Here is an 11,162-nt window from a genome sequence, read left to right on the forward strand (position 1 = left end):
GTGGGCTGGATCCTGCACAGGTCAGCATTGAACCCGTAAACAAGGAATAAAGCTCCAGGAGTCAAACCTTTCGTCCTGTCAACCTGGGAGAGATTTGCCCAGATGACTTACATTAATTTTAATGGAAACTGTGTGCGGAAACCACAAGCTTAAATCAAGAAGATTATGTCAAAAGAGCAGACTTCGCATTCATAAATCCAAATGACAGACTCCAAGTGGGTTTTTTTGCTCGCTGCAAAGAACCCATCACTATTTTCAGCTTCTTAAAGCTGACACAATGCCTAACCTTCATGGGGATCAAGTTTTGAAATGGTTTTCGTAATTCAAAGGAAAAAGGAAGAAATCTCCCCAACCAGGGTCATGTTAATAAGCAGCTACATTAAAAGAGCAGTTCTCAGAGACTTCAGCACAAGCTTTGGCTTGGCATCGCACTGCAGCCTCTGTGCCAAGGTGGGACGAGCTGCTGAATATCGTTTCCTTGCGGTGGTGTGGTTGGGAGCATGGCAAAGGATGTTGCATCAGTCCATCCCGCCTGCCCATCCCAGCAAGGAGAGTGGCACTTTCCATGGAAGAAACAGCCTTTCCTGGCCAGCTGCACTTTTTTAATTCTGTGCACCAACTGAGATGAAAGGAGGGGAAAATATACACATTGGGAATCTCCACAGTGGATAGTACTGATTTTTCTGAGGATAGCCTGGAAAAGTACCTCCTGAGCTTGTGAGGAGCTGGGAGTACAAGACAAATCCAACGTAGCAATCACAGACTGATCAAAATGCACTTGAAGAAGGGTGTGAAATTTAATGTGAGTATTGCAACAGGTTGAGAAAACCATGACTTGACTTTGGGCAAGCAGAAAGGAAGACCTGGCTTCCAGGCTTGGAGCCAAAATCCTGTTGCATCATGTGCTTGAGAGAGCCCCTCAACACACAACTCCTGGCCTTCTCCTTTAGCGAGACAGGAACGTCGCCGCATGGCTCTCCTTGCTTAGGAGAAAGAAATAGTCAGATGATTTCCCTCTCTTCTATCCTGAACTGCTCCCAGAAAGCCCTCCTACCTGCCTGGCTTTTCCAAAACCATCCTGACCTTGGTGTCTGCTCGATTTCATACCTGGCTCCTTGGGGCTGGCAATGCCAACACCAAAAAAAGCATTGTCTAATGCCACCAAGCTTTTGGAGAACCTTACAGCCGGGGGCTTGTCAAACCCCAGCAGCTGCATCCAGGTCTGGAACTTGTTTCTTCTCTGCAGATCCTAAAATACCTCCGCGCTGCAGTGCCTTGTGCCTGGCTCTGCCGTGGCAGTGCTGGGGGAGCTGAGAGCAGCTCTAGACGGCAGTCGGGCCACGGAGCTCCTCTTGAGCCGTCAGATTGCATCCCTCTTCCTGGGCAAGGAAGAACAAACCCTCCCTGCAAAACTGCTTTCAGAGCTTTCTGGGGGGGAAGAAAAAGCTTTTCTGCCAGGAAACGGTAGCCATCGCTAACGAACAGGGAGCAACTTGTCATTAGGCTCTTGTCAATGACTGACATGTTTGTGGCTCTGGACATCTGGAAGGGATTTAGCAGAAAGGTCTGGTTCCTGTGACACTGCTAATCTCCCTGGCTGATAGATTCAAAGGGAATGAGGTAGAAGGAGAAAAGAAAACTGAAGATCCAAGGGCTGATTCTTGCCACATGTGAAATAAATAAAGGACCTGCTCAGGAAAGAGGGTAAACAACCCAGCTCTGCAGCATCAACCGCTTTCTCTTGCTTTTCTCTTCTCCTGTGATTTATCAGAGGTGACTACAACACACTGAAAGCAAAACGCGCTCAGTGCCACAGGGTGCGGGTTTCTGCAGCGTGGCGGGGGGCTCAGCGGCTCTCCCCCACGCTGGCTGCCCAGCCACCCTCCCCTCTTGGAGCGAGCGTTTGGGGCTCGGTGGTACTCATCCTGGGGAGGTGGTGAGGAGAGCTTTAACTAAAGCCCAAACCACCACCTGGTACAAACTCTCGTCCAGATTTTGTGAGTATGTTTGAGGCTCAGCCTGTGACCCTGCCTTTGGCCCAGCAACCTTGTGCATATGCTCAGCGGCACGACCAAGTAGACGCCATCGCTGATCAGCGATGAATGTGGGAGTCCTGCTGCAGGTGTGGGGGAGAGACATGGAAACCCGGAGGTTTTAATTGTTGTTTTTCTTTTGGTGCGACACAAAACCCAAGACTACTGGAAAAAACTGTGCAGAGAGAGATTTCCCAAAGCCAAATCTGGTGCTTGGTCGTTGGGGCTCACCTGGGCTGTGGGAGACCCGAGCTGCCCTCCCGGGAGTGCTTGGCTGCAGGTAAACAGGCTGCTCTGGGTTAGTCACGCTCAGAAATTACTCAATCTCACATAAAATTGCAGAGCCAAAGGTTGGTTCAAAATAAGAGACGTGACCTGACTTTCCAACCTCCTTGATTACTTGGCTGTCAGGTTCTTCTGGGAGTGACCCAAACTTCATCTTGTCCAAGGTTTGGGAAACCTTCCAGCTGAAAACGCAACACACAATACCTTGGTTGTGCTCTTTCCCTTGGTTCAGTCCTGCTCGAGATAACCTCATCCCTAGACACAGTGCTGTTATACATTGTGTACTGATGAGTGACATATTTTGAGTTGTTTCACTTAATATCACACAATATTTGGAATATTATCATATGCACGGCACGCCTCTCTTTATGTAAGGAGAAAACTGAAGGAATATAGCTGGTCTGTGTGTTTAACTTGCAGTCCTAAAACATGCCGTTGGATGTCTCATGTTTTCGAGATGGTCTTTTTTTAGTACCATCTGGGCTAAAATAATAAGGGTCTGTCCGGGAGTCGTGAGCCAGTCTGTTAGCTCAGACCTCGGCAGGATTCAGATACAATTCCTAATTTGGATAATTCCTGATCCGAACAGTGCCTGGAGGAAAATGGCTGTGGAACTCCCTGGTTCTTCAGTTTAAAGTGTAAATCATCAAAGTCCAGTGCAAGCCTAATGAGCAAACCAAAGATCCCTCAACCACCTAAAAAAGTATTCCCAGCAGTAATCAGCTGGGAGAATCTTCTGATGACCTTTAAAAAAACCTGTTTTCTCTTACTCTTTTTTTCACTTTTGAGAATGTCTTTTGTTTAAAGGAGCTTTCAGGGAGTTTGACCATTGGATTTTTGACGAGTTCTGAAAACTCAGAGCAACAGGTACCTGGTGTTGGTGCTGGAAATGTAATGTTGCGCCCTGGCAGCCCCGTTGTGCTCTGGAGCAAGTCTTTGTGCGTGTTCGTGGGCGCGTATTTGCGCATCACTGTGCCCCTCAAACCCTGCGGTTTGCTCTCGGTGAGCCCCAGGCAGGGGGAAGAGCGTTCCACCTCCTACCTACCTGATCTGGCCTCTAGAAAAAAAGTACAGTTTGGGATTAAACAACCATGACCTCATCCTGGGAGTTTCACATTGCTGCGAGGATTAGGACCATATGACTGGAAAGCCTGTCTGATAAATATTTGTTCCTGCTCACGGATGAAACGTCTCTCCCGCAGCAGCTCGAGTGAGGGAGCGTTGCCTTCCCGCTTCTCCCGGGGCTCCGGAGCAGCTTCGCAGGCATACCGGACTCCTGGCATAAATTAGCCCATCCCTTTGCTATAATAAAAGAAGCAAGCAAATGTGTCCGCTTGCCAGCTTCGGAGTCGGAGAGTGATGAGGGTGGACGGTGCCAAACCATTGTGAAAAGCAGATTTAGAAGAATTAAAAACTAATAATGAAGAAATTAGTCTGTCTTGATTGTGCTACAACTGCCAGACTAATCCTACGGGAATTCTCCCAGGCCAGAGCATCACTTACTCACTTTCTCGGTAGCTGGCAACTCTGCTTTTTAAAAGTAGTGGTGGAAACAACTTTGGTTTTAAGAAGCTCTTTATTTGTAGTGAGGTTTTGCTTCATTTGAATTCCAGATTTCCAGGCATTCGGGGCTAATGCTAATACAAAGTCCTATTGTATCATACTAAAGAAAACACTTCTCTGATTCTTCCCACAAATGCCCAAAGCTGCGTTTCTGTTTACCTTGCCTGAGTGAGAAGCACCACCGAAATCAAGCGGTCAGTTTGCCTAAACAAGAGGAACTGGATTTGGCCCAAGATATCTTGCTTTACAATGTGCTATGTCTCCTATAAAAATCCACGGCTCCAGTTTCTCTCTGCTTTGCATATGCCAAAGTCCCGGTGCACGTTCAGACATCCTCTACGAGACCTACTCCCACACCTGCATCTCTCGTGAAAAGCAATAAACCTACGTGCATCGGAACCTCAGCGACGTGCGCGTGCTTTGCTGGATAAAACAGCGCATGCCTGTTTCAAGTACTTGACAGAAACCTGTAGAAAATGCTGCTCCCTGTATTTTATGGAAAATAAGCTACGTGGACCTGGCTAGTTGTAGAAGTGGTTTATCCAGGAACATATGTCTGTACGTTGAACTTGCATATGAAGGCAATTATTTTCCATTCAACCTTCCTAACACATATTGCAACATTCGTTCTCAGCAGCGGTGAGGAAATGGATCCAAACTGTTCCAGCTCTGCCTGGCCCTTTATCAAGGAGCCCTTACAAGCGCTGTAGATTATATTACTAAATCATTCCCTCTTAGAAATGATTACTAGCCTTGTCATGTTATCTACTCAGCTGTAACTACAAAACCACTGCAACTAAATTAAGCCATATGTCCTCTACAGCTCCTCGCAGCGATGATGAACCCGCAATACCTAACTGAGAAATACGTGTCTGTATGGTTTTTTTGTTTGTATGTGCACGTGTATGCAGGTAGAAATGCTCCAGAATCATGGCCTCGGGTGAAGCTCTGCTTGGCACACAGCCCCCAAAGCAGAGAGTGGTGAATGGGATGTCTCCGTCTGAGTTTTCTAGCCATGAGGAACCAGAAGGAAAAGGTAAAACCCAGCCATGAAGGAGCTGAGGAGGTACATAATCACCTTCAGTGCACGGTCTCTCCTCCGCAAAGCTGATGGAAAGCCTGAGAAGGTATCTTGCTGCTGCCAGTGGGATGCCAGGCAGCAGAGCATGTCGAGGGGGATCGCTTTGCTCTTGCACCTACTACGGTCCAGCCCCGTGGGGATGGGTGTGGAGGTGGCCAGAGTGGGAAAGCTGGGGCAGGCAGAGCCCGTGCACGAGTCCCTGCTATTGCTGGTCTCATCCCCTTCCTGGTGCCTGCTCCTGCCCACCCTGCCCACCCAGAAGCGGTCTCACTGCTGGGCAGCTGGTTCAGGCCGCGAATCCAGCAGGAAGCTGCACCTGCAAAGCGGGTCCGCTGCGCTGGGGGAAGAGGAGCTGCCTGCGACCGCTGTGCGGGGCTGATGGAGGCAGGAGGAGAGCTGCCGTGTGGGAGAGGGAGGAGAATCCTTTGTGGAGCAAGTCAGGCGTAATGTCGAACTTTACCCAGCAGAAGCTGGTCCAGGAGCGCGTAAGTGGATCTAATCCACACAGACAGCTCAGGTCATCTCGTCCATCTCGCCATCCCAAGGCTGGCTCGGCGCGAGCTTTCCCCTCCCAGTAGATGTCTGTCTGACCTGTTACCGAAAGCAAGAGGAGGGGTTGCTCAGCTTCCTCCCACCCAGCTGTACAGGCCCTCCCCGATGTCAGGTCCGTGATCACACAGAAGGAGGGTGGTTGCTGGGTCCAAGCGCTTGGTCTGATGCGTGGTGGGAGAGGGCTGTGCCTCCTCGGTGGTGGCCTGGCGCGAGACACGACTGGGTGTGTTGTGAGATATCCCTCTAGTGTCACTGAAGTTTGTTCTCTCTTCATTAAAAAAGGAGGCTTTTCTTTATTAGGACCTCGTTTTCCTAAAGTTTATTACTGCTCGCTTGGTCTTCTGTCCTGCGCTTTGTTACGTACCTGCTTCACCTTGGTGCTTGAGGAGGCCGTTGTCTGAAGAACGGACTAACCAGAAAAAACCACCCAGCACTTGTATAACTTTGCAGAACTGGGATATTAGTGATGTGCAAATGCTACGTGCAACAGCTACCGATCATGTTTTAATTATTGCTATTATTTAAGGCTCTTTCTCATTCTTCTCTCAGATGCAGCATCTTCCTGCTGCCGAGGGCGTGAATCAAACAAGGCATTGCAGCCTTGAGAAATACTCTGCTCTTCTCCAAACAGTTTCTTGGCTTCCCAGCACCCTGTGATTCTAACTATTTTTAATATGCTCCTACCTGCGAGAGCCCACAGGGTTTGTATAAACGCTTGGGTTTACTTCAGAAATACGGATAGTGTGTTGGAAAAATGTACAGCAGGGAACATGCTTGCTTTCATGCTCTAATGTCTCTTTTCCTTTGCTTCATTAACACCACGTGAAATATATTGAGAGATGATCGTCCAGAGGCCCTGTGATCAGTAGGTAACGACCACCTTGTCATGTTGGGTGTAGCATATTGTTATGATAGAGGGATGGAGGAGAAAATGGCTCCTTCAATCTTGCTGAAGAAATTATGCTGCCAAGCTACGGAGGGACGTTTTGAGGTTCGTCTTGAAGTCGGAGTTTTGTCATGCTTTCAGTGAGCTGAATTTCACCCAAAGTCTATAGGCTAACAGAAGCAGCCTTCTGGCCACGCATCTCCAGTTACGAGACGGTCTATTGACATAATGTAGTTTGTCTATCTTTTTGGCAGGGAATGGTTTCTTCTGCCTGTTCTATTTAACTGAAGTTAATGAGTATCTTTTTTTTTTTTTTTTTTTTAGGAAGTTCCAATATATCATAATAAACTAAATGAATTCAGATTTCAAAGCTTAGCATCCCAAAATAACAGTCTGTTGTAATTTGGCTCAGGATGCTCAAACGTTTGCTCTCTTCCTGCATTACAAAATGGCCTACAGCCAACCTCAGCAGATTACTGCACTGACGTTGGGCGTCTATCAGACCTTTAAATCAGTTGAAGCAGGCCAGAAAAAACTTGCTTTTATCCATTTTAAGGTCTCTAGACTCTGCTCGTCAAGTGGTTTGCTCTCCAGTGATGGCACAGACTTTTCCATGGCTTATGCAGCTATGCATGGAAACGAATACTCCCCAGAAAGATATGTCAGACTAAGATTTCTTAGGGTTTTTCTACTTCATTGCTGGCTTGCTGAAAACACGAAGATAAATTGCAGGATAAGGAATAAAATGAGAACATTTGAGAGCTAGAAATGTCTTGTGGGAGCTGTTTTCTATCTCTCTTTTTTCTTTTTCGTATATGGACGATATGACTAAGTGACACTGAATTATTCCCTGAAAGTTGAATTGCTACTTCTTGTGACTTCCTGCTCTGTAATTTTACTGTATCATATATCTGCAATATGGGGCAGGGGGAAGGAGGGGAAAATAGAAAACAGATGAGGGGATATCAGCTTGGCCCCATACCACTACTCATGAGCTTCAATGGGTTTATTTTGTGTGTGTGCCTGTCGGCGTACGAGAGAGGAACAGCAACGGAGAGGCGTTCTTAAAAAGATTTATCTCAAAGTATCTAATGTGGGAAGATAATTACAAGCTTATACGATGAGGTAAGAGAATTGGTTTGTTTATACCAGAGAAGATAAAACACATATTTCTTCCATCACAATGATCTATTAAAAGGAAGCAGAATATTGTGTGTAATTGCCTTTTTGGCTAGCGCTCCCCGAGGCCCCTAAGGACAGGACGACGGGGTGCCTTTTAAAGCTCGCAAACTAACTCAGGGCAGCTACCTTGCTTCCAAGCTTGTGGGGAGGCAGTTTAGCATCGCTCAGAGTAGATTAATTTGGCCAGACCTAACAAGACATTCAGCAGTCACTTCGCCGTTAATCAGAAAGGAGAGAGAAAACACGCAGTAACTGTACCCGTGTCCTTCAAGCAGCTTTTGGGGGGATGCGTCAGAATTGAGCTCGCGCTGCCTTCGCCACGGAGCATCGCGGCTGCTCCCGGGCAAACGCGTGGTCTGTGAACTGCTGGGTACCCAAATTGTCTGTAGCTCGCGATGAAGGCCCCGTATGGACGCTATAGACTGAGGAACTGGCACTTTCATGCCTTCTGCCAGGGCTAAGTTGGCTGGGCCGCGGCAGCAGTGAGCAGGTGGCTTTCACTTTCTCGGGCTCTAACGAAGCTCTGGTCCCTCGCACTAAATTTTATACCCAAAGCATATTTTGTTTTTGCTTCTTTCTGTTCTTCCCCGCTCTTCCTCCCCCAAACACTACCCTGATTTTTATTTTATTCTGAATTTCCACCGTATGTCACATCTCTAAAGGGCCGGACAGGCTCTACTGAGGTTTCAAAGACAGCTCATGCTGCCTGCCGCTATTCCGACTGCTGACCTAGACGTTACTGTACATTATAATAACACTTTACACTTACAGAGGGCCTTTTGGACACAGTTTTGAGCAGAGCTGGAACATAAATCCCACGAATTCCCCACCGTGTGCGGCGGAGGCAAGCGGGATTAGTTCTCTTCCTTTTTCAGTAGGCTCTGGACACACCAAATGGAGCTGTCTACAAAGGGAAATGAAGAGGATTATGTGATCTTTATCGGGATTTCTTTACAAGACTGATGTGCGAAAGCAAAAGCGTGGTGTGAAGGAGCATCTGCCACGTCGTTAACACATGGGACGTGGAAAGAAGTCCCAAAAGGCGAGTGTGGGTGCATTTGGGGCGAAGAAGTTGTTCAAAAAAGACCTAAAAAGACATAGAAGGGAAATTTTTCCCTCAATATTAGTATCGATAGTGAAAACAGGTAACAAAGTGGAAGTGTGGGATGAGATGGGATATATTTTATACCAATATATTAACAGGCTCACGGTTAAGGTAATTTCCCACCAGGTAACCAACCCCTCCACCGAACTCCCGACCCAAGCCAGACACAAACCGCTGGCTGTCAGTGCCGCTGTCGCCGGGGAATATTTTTCTGCGGTATTCTGATTCCATCTGTCTGGATCATTTTTCTTTGTTTCAGCCCCTTTTGTGCCGGATCTGCTCAGGTCCTGCCGCAACCCGTGCAGGGCTGCACCTCCAGCCACAGCAGCGATCGCCCGCCTGGCACTTCACAAATGCCCCAAGAGTAGAATGAACGATCATCTATTTATTCTTCTGAATAAATTCTGCTGAGTTTAAAGCAAAAGCACAACAAACACGCTCAGAGCTATTTCCAGTGCTTTTGCTCAGTCTGTAAAAACGAGAGCGGAGGCTAGTCTGGGAAAAAAAAATCTGACCTGAAATCACCATTAACTAGAGATCGAAATGAAGTGGAGATTCAGCTTGTTGCAGGGGTGTGGGTTTTACCAAATGTCACTATAACTTTTTATTATGGGAATTACTGCTTATACTATTATGAGGATGGTAGAAATTTAATCTGGCAGGCAAATACAAACCCCCTTTTAATTCTATGCTGTTGATCGTTTCTCCTAAAACTATTACTAGAGAGGGCGGAAAGGTGGTTTTTATTTACAAGCTCTCCTTCTGGCCTTTCTGTGCAACTCACAGAACAAAGTAAAAAATAGTTATGGTCTTAATGATTCAGTAATTCCAGTCTTTAGATTTGTTTATACAGAAAAAGCTTTTTAAATAATAGATGTTTATTATTGCTGAAAATTTCTTCGTTTTGGCTTACGGTATGTCTTGCAATTCCTCCCTTTTGGTAGAGCAGCTGTTATTTCTGCTTATTGCTTACTCTGAAATGTGTATAGAAGTGTCTATTTGTGTAAGCGCAATTTTCTACGTGATTGATTTTAGAGTATTTGTATGAGTGTGCAGAGAGTCCACTGCACATGGATTTCATTTCAAACTAACATCTAACTGGAAGCAGAGGTTAAAACAAGTGCAAACCAAAGCAATGGTCATTCACAAGTAGGTTTGTCACCGTCTGGTAGCCTAGTATATTTGGATATTTCTTTGCAACAGTTGAACCGCTCTCAGATTCACAGAAGCTAATTGAATGCTTAGTCAGTACGGAGAGTCCTGCTGGAGAGGAATAATGAATAAGGATGCACTGGAGAAGAACGAGGAGGCAGCAGGACCGGGAGGGAGGGATGGGGAGGAAGGAAACCAGCAGCGGTAGATAAAAACAGTGAATTTGCCTGCAGAGGTTTGCAGGAGATGCTTTTCCACGTGAGCTCTCTGCTGCCCAAATGGCAAATGCGCGGGCTCTGCCCACCTGCCTGCGCACCGAGTGTTTTCCCGTCCTGTCTTTGCCTTGCTCCGTGTATCTCTGCAGAATCCAGACTTTTGGGGGCAGGAGAAGCAGTGTGTCACTCGGGACTCCGGATGCGTCCCAGCGCTGGGCGCAGGAATGCGGCAGGGCTGCCCCATCCCTCCCCGCCCTCAGCCCTGACCCCTCGCAGCCCCCTGTCCCTCCTCACCCGCTCTTTGCTTAGGCTCCAGGAAAACACTTCTCTGGGAAAAATCTTTGCCAAGTTCATTTCCAACATTTCGGGTTCAACGAAATTCTGCTGACTACGGTGCGGGGTTTGGCGTCTGGAGGACATCAGCCCTCGTTTTGGAAGGTCGTAACAGGAATATGGTGATCCTGGTGAGCTCATCCTAGGACAGGCAGCCCTGTGCTCCTGGGGGAAGATGTTCTTCCGAGGATCTGGGGTTCCTGCTCCTTGGGGGTGCCCAGGAGAGACGCTCACAGGTCTATAAACCAGCTGTGCAAATGAGAGGGACCTTGCCATTCCCGAAATGGCAGTCTAGCGTGGGGGAGACGAGGCAGGAGCCTACGTCCAGGTGTTTGGTCCTGCCACCACCACGTGGGAGCTTCGCGGCTCTTCTTCGCAGAGAAATTGCAACCGGCTCCTGTTTTCAGAGGACTCGGCAGTTGGCAGTGCCTTTGCTGTGATCTCCTTCCTCTTTTTGTTTCACTTTTTAGGAGCTTTAAGCCTTTCCCTGGCAATAAATTACTATAGCTGGTAGAGGAGGAGTGTATTTTAAGGCTCGTTCCCTTCTGGGGCCACGGGGTCTAAGTCTGGCCTGGAAAAATGCACATCCGTGAGCTCAGGCTTCGCAGCCCTAATTTTTTTCCCAGAGCCGGGGAACCAAGTCACCCCTTTCTGGGGGGAGTGTAGATCACTCCTCCCTTTTAAACAGAGCACTGGAGGCACTCATAAAATACCTCCGTTTTACAGAGGTGCAGCTGAGAAAGGCTCGGGTTAGGCAATACCCAAGAGAGTTCAA

This window comes from Mycteria americana, chromosome 8, assembly GCF_035582795.1.
Source record: "Mycteria americana isolate JAX WOST 10 ecotype Jacksonville Zoo and Gardens chromosome 8, USCA_MyAme_1.0, whole genome shotgun sequence".
Taxonomy (NCBI): Eukaryota; Metazoa; Chordata; class Aves; order Ciconiiformes; family Ciconiidae; genus Mycteria; species Mycteria americana.